The sequence below is a fragment of the Oncorhynchus masou genome, chromosome 15, assembly GCF_036934945.1.
Source record: "Oncorhynchus masou masou isolate Uvic2021 chromosome 15, UVic_Omas_1.1, whole genome shotgun sequence".
In the NCBI taxonomy this organism is placed as follows: Eukaryota; Metazoa; Chordata; class Actinopteri; order Salmoniformes; family Salmonidae; genus Oncorhynchus; species Oncorhynchus masou.
In genome coordinates this window covers 37,567,389-37,580,784 of record NC_088226.1, presented here as the reverse complement: position 1 = coordinate 37,580,784, position 13,396 = coordinate 37,567,389, and positions in this window count along the sequence as shown.

Sequence of the window (13,396 nt, the reverse complement as noted above, 5' to 3'; positions counted from 1 at the left end):
ACACCATACCTACTGTGAAGCATGCGGGTGGAAACATCATGCTTTGGGGCTGTTTTTCTGTAAAGGGAGCAGGACGACTGATCCGTGTTACGGAAAGAATGAATGGGGCCATGTATCGTGAGATTTTCAGCAAGGGCATTGAAGATGAAATGTGGCTGGGTCTTTCAGCATGACAATGATCCCAAACACACCGCCCGGGCAACGAAGGAGTGGCTTCGTAAGAAGCATTTCAAGGTCCTGGAGTGGCCTAGCCAGTCTCCAGATCTCAACCCCATAGAAAATCTTTGGAGGGAGTTGAAAGTCTGTGTTGCCCAGCAACACACCCAAAACATCACTGCTCTAGAGGAGATCTGCATGGAGGAATGGGCCAAAATACCAGCAAAAGTGTGTGAAAACCTTGTGAAGATTTACAGAAAACGTTTGACCTCTGTCATTGCCAACAAAGGGTATATAACAAAGTATTGAGATAAACTTTTGTTATTGACCAAATACTTATTTTCCACCATAATATGCAGATAAATTCATTAAAAATCCTACAATGTGATTTTCTGTATTTTTCTTTCTCATTTTGTCTGTCATAGTTGAAGTGTACCTATGATGAAAATTAAAGGCCTCTCTCATCTTTTTAAGTGAGGGAACTTGCACAATTGATGGCTGACTAAATACTTTTTTGCCCCACTGTATCCTGAAGATGCATTTATTGTTGCTGGGGATTTTAACAAAGCTCATTTGAGAACAGAGCTACCTACATTCTACCAGCACATTGATTGTACCCGCTCGAGCAAAACACTGAACAACTGCGATTCTAACTTCTGCGATGCATACAAGGCCCTCCTCTGCCCGCCCTTCAGCCAATCTGACAATGACTCCATCATGTTGCTCCCCTCCTATAGACAGAAACTAAAACAAGAGCCCGTTCTTAGGTCTAACCAATCAGATTCTACTCTTCAAGATTGCTTCGATCACGTGGATTGGGATATGTTACGGGCTGCCTCAGACAATAACATATGCTGACTCGGTAAGTGAGTTTATTAGGAAGTGCATTGGAGATTTTGTACCCACTCTGACTATTATAACCTTCCCTAACCAGGAACCATGGGTTAATGGCAGCATCCGGGCAAAACTGAAACGCGAACTACCGCATTTAATCATGGCAATGCTACTGGAAACATGACCGAATACAAACAGTGTAGTTATTCCCTCCACAAGGCAATCAAACAAGCAAACTAGAGTCGCAATTCAAAATTAGACGTATGTGGCAGGGTCTACAGATAATCAAACATTTACAAAAATAAAACCAGCCCCGTCGCAGACAATAACGTCTTTTTCCCAGACAAATTAAACAACTTCTTTGCGCGCTTTGAGGACACACAGGGCCACCGACACGGCCCGCTACCAAAGACTGTGGTGTCTTCTTCTTCATGGCCGACATGAGTAAAACATTTAAACGTGTTCAACCTCGCAGGGCTGCTGGCCCAGACGGCATCCCTAGCTGCGTCCTAAGAACATTGCAGACCTGCTGGCTGGTGTGTTTATGGACATATTCAATCTCTCCCTATCCCAGTCTGCTGTCCCCACATGCTTCCAGATGGCCACAATTGTTCCTTTTCGCAAGAAAGCTAAGGTAACTGAACTAAATGACTATCGCCCCGTAGTGCTCACCGCTGTCATCATGAAGTGCTTTGAGAGAATAGTCAAGGATCATATCACCTTCACCCTACCTGATACCCTAGATCCACTCCAATTTGCTTATCGCCCTAAAAGGTCCACAGACGATGCAATCGCCATCACACTGCACACTGCCCTATCCCATCTGGACAAGAGGAATACCTATGTAAGGGTGCTGTTCATTGACTACAGCTCAGCATTTAACACCATATTACCCTCCAAAATCATCATTAAGCTTGAGACCCTGGGTCTCGACCCCGCCCCGTGCAACTGGGTCCTGGACTTTCTGACGGGCCACCCTCAGGTGGTGAAGGTGGAAAACAACATGGGTGCGTTCTCAGCCCTCTCCTGTACTCCTTGTTCACCCATGACTGCGTGGCCATGCACGCCTCCTATTCAATCGTAAAGTTTGCATACGACACAACAATGGTAGGCTTGATTACCAACAATAACGAGTCTACAGGGAGGAGGTGAGGGCCCTCGGAGTGTGGTGTCAGGAAAATAACCTCTCACTCAATGTCAACAAAACAAAGGAGATGATCATGGACAGGAAACAGCAGAGGGAACACCCCCATTATATAAGAATAACAGTTACATGTAGTGGAGATACTTTTAGTCATTTCCATATTAATTCAACATTTACCAATAATGTTTTTGGGCAACATCCATATATATGGAACAGTAGTGGAGAAGGTGGAAAGTTTTAAGTTCCTTGGCGTACAAATCAAGGACAAACTGGTGAAGAAGACACAACAGCGCCTCTTCAACCTCAGGAGGCTGAAGAAATTTGGCTTGTCACCTAAAACCCTCACAAACCTTTACAGATGCACAATCGAGAACATCCTGTCGGGCTGTATCACAACCTGGTATGGCAACTGCACAATGCATCCCCTGGGGCAAACTATCTGCCCTCCAGGACACATACAGGACCTTCCTCACAAGAAGGCCAAACAGATCGTCAAGGACAACAACCACCCGAGCCACTGCCTGTTCACCCCGCTATCATCCAGAAGGCGAGGTCAGTACAGGTGCATCTAAGCTGGGCACGAGAGACTGAAAAAAAGCTTCTAGCTCAAGCCCATCAGTCTGTTAAACAGGGAGGCTGCCAACATACAGTGTCAAATCACTGACCACTTTAATAAATTGATTTAATAAAGGTATCACTAGTCACTTTAAATACTGTCACTTTAATAATGTTTACATATCTTGCATTACTTATCTCATATGTATATACTGTATTTTATACCATCTATCGCATCTTGCTTATGTCGCATGGCCATCGCACATCCACATATGTATATGCACATATTCTTATTCCATACCCTTACATTGTGTGTATAACGTAGTCGTTGTAGTGAATTTGTTAGATTACTTGTAAGATATTACTGCACTGTCGGAACTAGAAGCACAAGCATTTCGCTCCACTCGCATTAACATCTGCTGACCATGCGTATGTGACCAATACAATTTCATTTGATTTGATTTGAGACTTAGTTTTCGAAAGAGAGAGGGTCACACTTCATTTGGATTGTTCTACAGATGGTCATACTATCAACAATCTATTTGCTAGCTAAGGTTAGGGTTAGAATTAGGGTTAGAATAAGTGAGGGTTAGTGAGGGTTATAAGTGAGGGTTAGAATAAGGTTTAAATAGAGAGAGAGAAAGAGAGAGAGAGAGAGAGAGAGAGAGAGAGAGAGAGAGAGAAGACAGAGTGTTAGTGCTCAGGCAGAAAGCTACCTTGGCTTCCGAGAGAGGACAGATATTGATCCCCCTCTCCTCTCCTCTAACAAGGGAAGATATGGGCTGATTCCTCTTCCATGTCTGGAGGAATATATCCCTTTCATCCCTTTCTCCTATCCCGTTTATCGCTCCACTTTTCTGGAGAGCACCTCCAATCCCCTCATCCCCCCTCCATCCCCCAAAGCCAGGCAGTAGGGAGAACCCTGTTTGTAGAGCCTTCCGTAAGCCCCCCGAGCCAAAGCGGCTGCGCTCACACAGACATAGATATACAGATGTAGACAGATGTAGACATACACCTCTCTTTTTCTCCCTCACTATATCCTAAGGTGTGTGCAGAGAAAATAAAACGTTCTGCAGGTATGTGGAAAGATTCTGAAACCCACCAAAACAACAAGAAGACTTTGCTGCAACCAAATATTAGAAATAACACGCACACATACACACACAAAGTAAATATGGCTTAGCTGGAGCCAGGTAATATCGTCTTTGTATTTGTGCTCTCCATCAATGTGCTTTGCGGAGAGGAGTGTAAGCAATCAATTTATACTTATTTCTACCGTGTCCGAGCGTTTAGCGGCTACCACTGGCTCAGTCTGGAATGTATGTGTATGTACAGCAGTGCCTCTTAATCATTGTGGATGAGATGGAGCTCCCTACACCAGGGGACAGCTTTGTGTCTCCCCGGTCTCCCTTCGCCTCCACCCCGGAGAGCCAGCGGAGTCATTTTCTGGGTCTTATGATGTCGTCATGGTGTGTTAGCGGAAAGTCCCCACACCAATCCGGCCCTCACTCGCCCTCCCGCTGGTCTCCGTCCTCCTCACCCCCCTCCCTGACACCCCGGCCCCTCAGCCCTCTATTCCCTCTACTCGCCTCCTCCCTCCATCTTCCAGTGGTCAGTGTGGAGGAGAAGATCTGCTGACGCAGGCCAGGCGGAGGTAACAAGCTTACCTGAGGATAATCTCCTAAGAGAAATTTCAAGGGAGGAAATAAGGGAATGAGAGAGAGAAAGAGAGTGAGTGAGTGAGAAAGAGAGAGAGAGAGGCAAAGACGGGATGGATGAAATGGATGGATGAAAAACTTAAAGTTTTTAGTCCCTGACTTGCTGTGCCAAGCAGTTCTCATTCTCCAGGCCAACTTCCCCTCTGTGGTCAAGCACTTACTGCTCCCACAATGCCCCGAGAGAGAGAAACAGAGTTGGAGGGAGGGAGAGAGAGAGAGAGAGAGAGAGAGAGAGAGAGAGAGAGAGAGAGAGATAGAGAGAGAGAGAGAGCGAAAAGAGGAGACAGAAAGAGAGGAGAGAGAGGAGAGGGAAAACAAGTCACTATGTGTAAGTAACTTTGTCTCTCTCCTAGACCCAGTGTCACCCAGCCGATTTAGATTCCTCTCTTTTTCACAATAAATATTTTGGATAACCAAGACAATTTCCTGTAAATACTTTTTGTCTGTATATTTAGAGCTTCAACTGAAGTTTGGGAGAAGAGGTTTTGTGCTAGAGGAGGTGCAGGATGTGTGAGGGTGGAGAAGTTGGAGGTGAGTGGAGGTAAGGGTATAGGAGGTGGGGTGTAGATGGAGAGCTATTCTCTCTGCCCCCTTTCTCTCCCCCCACCTCTTCTTTAATCAAGCCTAGCTTTAATGAACTGTCTGTGACCATCAGTTTCATTTGCACATTTACTCAATCAATACACTCTGTGTATTCAAGCACTTCCATGAAAACTATGTGATAGTCGGAGTGGAAAAGGCCGGAGGGGGGTATGTGTGAATGTGTTTGTTTGTGTGTGTGTGTGCTTGTGTGTGTGAGAATGTGCACACAAGTGTGTGTGCTGTGTGTATTCATGCAGAGACTTCCTAAACCTTGAAGTGTCCAAGATGCCTTTACTACAGAAATTAACTTTGTCATTCCTTTTCTGCTCAAATCTCCAATTAATAGCAATACCCTTCATTCACTCCAGCTTTATGCTCCCCTCTACCCCCTCACCCCTCACTCCTCCTCCATCCATCTGACCATTTAATTAATTAGGCACATCACTTAATTATGACAAATTGCATTACGGCCTCAGCGTGCAGAGCTACGCCAGGTTAGGTTCGGTAACAATTTGATTTGAGTGAGAAGAGGAGATGGGATGAAGGGGAGTTCGGATGGAGATGGGGGGTTTATTGAGCGGAAAGAGACATATGATGAGATTAATAATAATCAGAGCAGCGGGAACTGGCCATGAACAGGGGCAAGGGGGAGGAGGGGGAGATGAGATGAAGATGGGGGAGAGAGGAGGGTGGGCGGAGAGGTGGGTAGAGATGGATCAAATTAGGTTTTTCTCTTCTCATTAGGATCCAAAGAATAAAGTGATAGTAATGGAGAGAGGGGGGGATGTGTGTGTGTGTGTGTGTGTGTGTGTGTGTGTGTGTGTGTGTGTGTGTGTGTGTGTGTGTGTGTGTGTGTGTGTGTGTGTGTGTGTGTGTGTGTGTGTGTGTGTGTGTGTGTGTGTGTTAGGTAGTGGTGGTTTTGCACAGTTTTGTATTGTATTACCATCCAATGCTTTGCCACCATTTTATACACAGGTTAAGATTATCATCAAATATAATTTGGTTTTAATTTCTCTCTCTCTTATTGTAGAAGAGCCAGGTTCAGAGTCTGAAGAGTTGATTATTTCAATCTCTTCATTGTTCTCTCATGGTTCAATTCAAAGTGAAATGACCAGAGGACGAAGATAATTGGCTAATGTCAGCCGCTACGACTAATACAAACACCAACTAATGTCAAATCAAATCCCAGGATGAGTAGATGCTGTTGGGGATCCTAATAAAAATACACCATTTAGCTGATGTCATAGCGCATGCAGCAAAATGCTTGTGTTACTAGCTCCTAACAGCCTGACAAAAAATGTCAAACACGTACACAAGATAATAATCAAAAACTAGAAACAAGATATCACGGTTGTCAGAGCGAATCCAGTTATCAACCCAAATAAAACCGCATTACATAGTAGCACAAGTGCAATCAATGTGCATATACACCAAACATATAGACCAAGGATAATATGTACAGCACTAGATATATTACAGTGAGCAATGTCGAGAATCCAGTGAAGAAATAAACAGTGTATCAAAATGCAATGTACAGTAGTAGCTACATTACAATGAGCTATGTCAAGAATACAGTATATGAATACACCGTGTGAAGAACAGTATAGAAGAAATGGTCCAGTGTGTAATGTCTCTATACACAGGTAACTGACAAAATAAAGAAAGAAAAAAAAACAAGTGTGTTAATAGGACATTGGGAAACCACAAGCCTGAACAGCTTCAATGCACCTTGGCATAGACTCTACAAATGTCTGGACTCTATTGGATGGATGCGACACCATTGTTCCATGATAAATTCCATCTTTTGGAGTTTTGTTGGAAAACGCTGTTTCGGCGCCTCTCTAGAATCTCGCGTAAGTGTTCAAATGGGATGAGATGTGGTGACTAAGACGGCCATGGCATAATGGTTTACATCACTTTCATGCTCATCAAACAATTCAGTGACCACTCGTGCCCTGTGGTTAGGGGCATTGTCATCCTATGGGGGCATAGCCATGAAAGCCAACATAATGGCCTGCCCAGCATTTTTATGCATGACCCTAAGCGTGATGAGATGTTTATTACTCAATTAACCAATGAACCACACCTGTGTGGAAGCACCAGCTTTCAAAATATTTTATATCCCTCAAGTATTTCCATTATTTTGGCAGTTACCTTACATGAGCGTGTGTGTATGTGCGTGTGTTTGTGAGTATGGGTGTATGTTTGTGTGTGAATGTGTATGTGAGTACAGGACTCTGTGTGTTTGTATAGGTTTTGTGTGAGTGAGTCTTTGTCTCTTACTACAGTCTGGCCTGGAGATAGAAGCTGTTTTTCCTGGCTTTGATACACCTGTACTGTCTCTGTCTGCTAGATGGTAGACAGAGGCAGTACTTGGCCTTCCTTTGACACCAAGTGCGGAAATATCCTGGAGGACAGGCAGCCTGCCCTGGGTGATGCATTGGGCTGACCGCACCACCCTCTGTAGAGCCATTTGGTTCAAAGGCGGTGCAGTTGCCAGACCAGGCGGCGATGCAGCAAAAGTTTGTGAGGGGCATGACACATTTCTTCAGCCGCCTGAGTTTGTAGAGGTGCTGTTGCGCCTTCTTCATCATGGTGTTGGCGTGGTGGGACCATTTCAGGTCCTCAGTGATAAAGCTTTTGACCCTCTCAAATAAAATAATATGAAAATATGTGTCGTGTCAAATGCTTACTTACGGGCTTTTCCCCAACAACGAAGAGAGTGAGAAAATAAAATAATAACAGAAAAGTACTAACTCATAGTAATAATATAATAATACAATGAGTAATGATAACTTGGCTATATACACAGGATACCAGTGTCGAGTAGATGTGCAGGGGTACAAGGTAATTGAGGTAGATATGTACATATAACTAAGAATAAAGTGACTAGGCAATAGGATAGATAATAAACAGTAGCACAGGCATATGTGATGAGTCAAAACAGTTTATGAAAAATGTTTCAATGCACATAGTCCGGGTAGCTATTTGGTTAACTATTTAACTAACGATTTAGCAGTCTGCCCCATTGATGTGGGTGGGTGAGTGCTCCCTCCTCTGTCTCCTGTAATCCACAATCAGCTCCTTTGTTTTTTTTATGTTGATGGAGAGGTTATTTTCCTGCCACCACTCTGCCAGGGCCGTCTCGTTGTTGGTAATAAGGCCTACCACTACCGTGTCGTCAGCAAACTGATTGAGTTGGAGTCATGCATAGCAACGCTGTCATTGGTAAACAGGAAGTACACGAGGGGGTTGACCACACACCCCTGGAAGGTTCCGGTGTTGAGGATCAGCGTCGCGGAGGTGTTGTTGCCTACCCTCACCACATGAGGTCACCAGGAAGTTTACGACCCACATGCACAGGGAGAGTTTCAGAAAAGGGCCCTGGGCTTAGTGACAAGCTTGGAGGGCATAATGGTGTTGAAAGCAGAGTTGTAGTCGATGAACAGCAGCCTTACATAGGTATCCATATTTTCAAGGTGGGAGAGGGCCGTGTGGAGTGCAATTGAGATTGCATAGTTTTTGGATCTGTTAGGGCGGTATGCAAATTGATTGAAATGACTGCCATTGGTTCTTGCAGAGATGAAGCCTATGATGTGGATTTTTTAGGGCGATGTGTGTTGCGTTAGTAGCTAGTTAAATTGCGGTAATATTTGACAGTGAGGGAGGTGGGTGGTTTGTGAATGCAGTAAATGGGGGATATGAACCATGGGATAGATCGATATGGTGGTGATTGCCGTGACGAATCCAGAAGAGGATGTTTAATGTCTCAATTCTGTGACACTTCACACACTCCATGTGTTTTACGTACACAAGCTCGTCCTCGGCATACTCTAAACTCACTGGCATCTTTAGCTTCACTATCTTTATGTCCCGTTTTTGTTTAGTTTTTGGTTGTCTTTTAATCCATTCTATGACAGCCTCATCACTCACAAAATCATGACTGGAAAGAGTTGTGACAGTGTTGGTGTGATGTTGTGTGGACGTTATCACACCCTGGCAGGCTAATGTTGTCACAACGTTATGAAGTCATGCTAGGCTAAATCTGTAGAAAGTGAGCAGAGGGGTGAGGGTCAGGTGGTTGGCCGGGGGGGGGGGGGGGTATATATGTATGTGTCTGTGTCCCTTTCATCCTCCTCACTCTTAAGTTCCCCACCTCCAGGCACACACAGCACACACAAACACACACACACACATACACAACCCTCTCCATCCAATCTTTCTCTTTTCGTCAACTACCCCAGGCACTTGGTGCAAAGAGACTTGGTTCACCAGGAGAGGAGAAACGGGTACTTTGTGACTATTCTACATTCAGTACCCCACGGTGCATTAGAACGGTGATTCTGCCTGCTAACCAGCCTCCTTCATGCCTATACTATAGCCCTATTTAGCATAATTCATAGTTTACACGATCCACTCCCCCAACACACAGCATGCTATACACATGAGCATGATCACATTGGTCTGTGGCCACAGGGTATGGTGAGGGGGAGGCGTACTGTAAGTGTGTGTATACAGTATGGATAAAGACTGATCTCCTTTAGCTATTCTGCTTGAAATTAGAATCTCCCTTTGTAAATGAAATGATCTACACGATTTACAGGGCCGGTTTCTTGGACACAGATTAGGCCTAGTCCTGGACGAAATTGTAAGGACTAGGATTATTCTTTGTCTAGGAAACTGGACAAAGAGAAGGGTAGGCAGCTATACCACGTATCCGCAAACTATACCACGTTTCATTCTACCAAACTGCTGTGTACAACAAAAAGTGCTATAGCCAATCTTCAGTATGTCCTCAATGCTACACAGAATAATTATGGGCCGCATAGTACCAAACGCCCTTAGACCATTACATGATGTCTTCGCCAACCAACCATTACTACTAAAAATACTGTATTATTATTGTTATAAGACTGCAGTGCAGTAAGAGGCATTAAATAAGCAGTTATTTCCACGCTAGTTCATTGAAGACCATTTCTCATCTTGAAGAAGCGTCATTATAGTGCCTATTACTTTATGGATAGATTTTATATTCCTTATAGATTGATTTATTGTTTATGCATTTTAAATAAGCTCCACTTCACCCACTGAGGTGAGAGAGAATCCACCACAAGGTCTTAAACGTGTGGAAATTTAAATGAACCCATATTCATACAGTTTCTTGACTGTCCAGCTCGCTAATTTACATTTGAGATTTTAGTAATTTAGTCAAAGCTCTTATCTGGAGCAACTTACAGTTAGTGCATTCATTATAAGATAGCTAGGTGGGATATGACACATATGACAGTCACAGTAAGTAAAATGTTCCTCTATAAAGTAGCTATCGGGAATGTCAGAGCTGGTATGGGGGCAAAACGTGAAGTGTGAGTGTTAGTTCACAAACCATCAAAAACATGCAGGATGGGGAGTGGGCCCTTCAGACCACGTTGAAGATTGAATGCGGCCCCCAGGGGAGAAATGAGTTTGACACCCCTAGGTTACTGTTTGGGACAGGGTTAAGAAAACTTGACCTTCGGATCCAGAGTCATAGGTTAGGCCTATCCACTTCCCCCGTTCACAACGTCCTGGCAAAACCCAAGCCAAGTTCATGGTAATAGTGCTTACTGTTGCCCATAGGCATTACTTGACATGGACAGAGATCCAATTCCGTAAATCTTGCTGGATCTGGCTGGAATTGAAAATTAGATGTTGAATGTTTCTTTAAAAATATACAGTGGGGAGAACAAGTGTTTGATATACTGCTGATATTTGCAGGGTTTCCTACTTACAAAGCATGTAGAGGTCTGTAATTTTGTATCATAGGTAACCTTCAACTGTGAGAGACAGAATCTAAAACAAAAATCCAGAAAATCACATTGTATGATTTTTAAGTAATTAATTAGCATTTTATTGCATGACATAAGTATTTGATCACCCACCAACCAGTAAGAGTTCTGGCTCTCACAGACCTGTTAGTTTTTCTTTAATAAGCCCTCCTGTTCTCCACTCATTACCTGTATTAACTGCACCTGTTTGAACTCGTTACCCGTATAAAAGACACCTGTCCACACACTCAATCAAACAGACTCCAACCTCTCCACAATGGCCAAGACCAGAAAGCTGTGTAAGGACATCAGGGATAAAATTGTAAACCTGCACAAGGCTGGGATGGGCTACAGGACAATAGGCAAGCAGCTTGGTGGGAAGGCAACAACTGTTGGCGCAATTATTAGAAAATGGAAGAAGTTCAAGATGACGGTCAATCACCCTCGGTCTGGGGCTCCATGCAAGATCTCACCTCGTGGGGCATCAATGATCATGAGGAAGGTGAGGGATCAGCCCAGAACAACACGGCAGGACCTGGTCAATGACCTGAAGAGAGCTGGGACCACAGTCTCAAAGAAAACCATTAGTAACACACTACTCCATCATGGATTAAAATCCTGCAGCACACGCAAGGTCCCCCTGCTCAAGCCAGCGCATGTCCAGGCCCGTCTGAAGTTTGCCAATGACCATCTGGTTGATCCAGAGGAGGAATGGGAGAAGGTCATGTGGTCTGATGAGACAAAAATAGAGCTTTCTGGTCTAAATTACACTCACCGTGTTTGGAGGAAGAAGAAGGATGAGTACAACCCCAAGAACACCATCCCAACCGTGAAGCATGGAGGTGGAAACATCATTCTTTAGGAATGCTTTTCTGCAATGGGGACACCGTATTGAGATGAGGATGGATGGGGCCATGTATCGTGAGATCTTGGCCAACAACCTCCTTCCCTCAGTAAGAGCATTGAAGATGGGTCGTGGCTGGGTCTTCCAGTAAGAAGCATCTCAAGGTCCTGGAGTGGCCTAGCCAGTCTTCAGACCTGAACCCAATAGAAATTCTTTGGAGGAAGCTGAAATTCCGTATTGCCCAGAGACCGCCCCGATACCTGAAGGATCTGCAGAAGGTCTGTATGCAGGAGTGTGCCAAAATCCCTGCTGCAGTGTGTGCAAACCTGGTCAAGAACTACAGGAAACTTATGATCTCTGTAATTGCAAACAAAGGTTTCTGCTTTTCTGATGTATCAAATACTTATGTCATGCAATAAAATGCAAATTAATTACTTAAAAATCATACAATGTGATTTTCTGGATTTTTGTTTTATATTCCGTCTCTCACAGTTGAAGTGTACCTTTGTAAGTAGGAAAACCTGCCAAATCGGTAGTGTATCAAATACTTATACTCCCCACTGTATATATATATTCAAAATAATAGTTTCACCATATTAAAAACGAGATTTCAGTTAATGTAACAGCGTTGACCTTAAAATGAGGGACAGACGTAAATGAATCACGAATCACGTAAAATCATCATCTTCAGAAATTATTTTGTCAAAGCAATAAAATAGGGCTTCATAATGATGTTGAAACTTGGAGAAATCTTTGGATTTAAGTGATTTGAGATCTTTCTAGAAGTGGAACAGGGTTGACGGAGGGACATGTCAAAATGCCAGATTTTGTTTACACTTAAGCAAGCCTTTATTCATATAAAAATATATAAAAAAATCTCCATGTGGCCTATATTAAAGGGCACTTCAATGAATATAACTTTAATATACCTTTTAAAATATTGGTGCACAATTTCTACTTAACGTATCAAAGGGACATAATATCAACAGTGATATTTTCCGTTTTTCTATGAGATCGTCTCTCTCTCATTCTGTTTCTCTCGCTCTCGCTTTCTCTCTGACTCTCTCTCTCTCGCTCTCTCTCGCTCTCTCTCTCTCTCTCTCTCCTTGTTGTGTGGAAATAACAAACCATCCAGGAGACACACACACACACACACACACGTTTGGTGGCTGTCAGAACGGCATTTTGGGCCCGTCTCCCATCGGCCACACAGAGTCTTGGCTCCCCAGCACTGTGGTAAGGGATTAATAACATTTGATTAGAGTGTAATTTGCCGTGACACCCCACTCACCCCCAGAGGTGCAGTTTGTTTCCCTCACCCCTCCAGAGGTGCGGATTGCCCCTCTCTCCCACAGGAGGAGGGTTCAGACACATAATCCACATAACTAATTGGCCCCACAGGAATCAGTGGTGTCTCAGGTACATCATAATAATGAGAGGGAGCCTCCATACAGTACACTACTCTCTCTCTCTCTCTCTCTCTCTCTCTCTCTCTCTCTCTCTCTCTCTCTCTCTCTCTCTCTCTCTCTCTCTCTCTCTCTCTCTCTCTCTCTCTCTCTCTCTCTCTCTCTCTCTCTCTCTCTCTCTCTCATCTATCCTCCCCATCCCTCTCTTTTCCTATTTTTCCTATTCTTTTTCTGTCCTCTCTCATTTGTTGCTATATAAGTCTAGTGACATTCTTTAAAAACATGTATTTTTCCTTGAAATCTCAGGTGTTTACCCTTTTAGTGCTAAGGTGCCCTACTTCCACCCCCTCCTT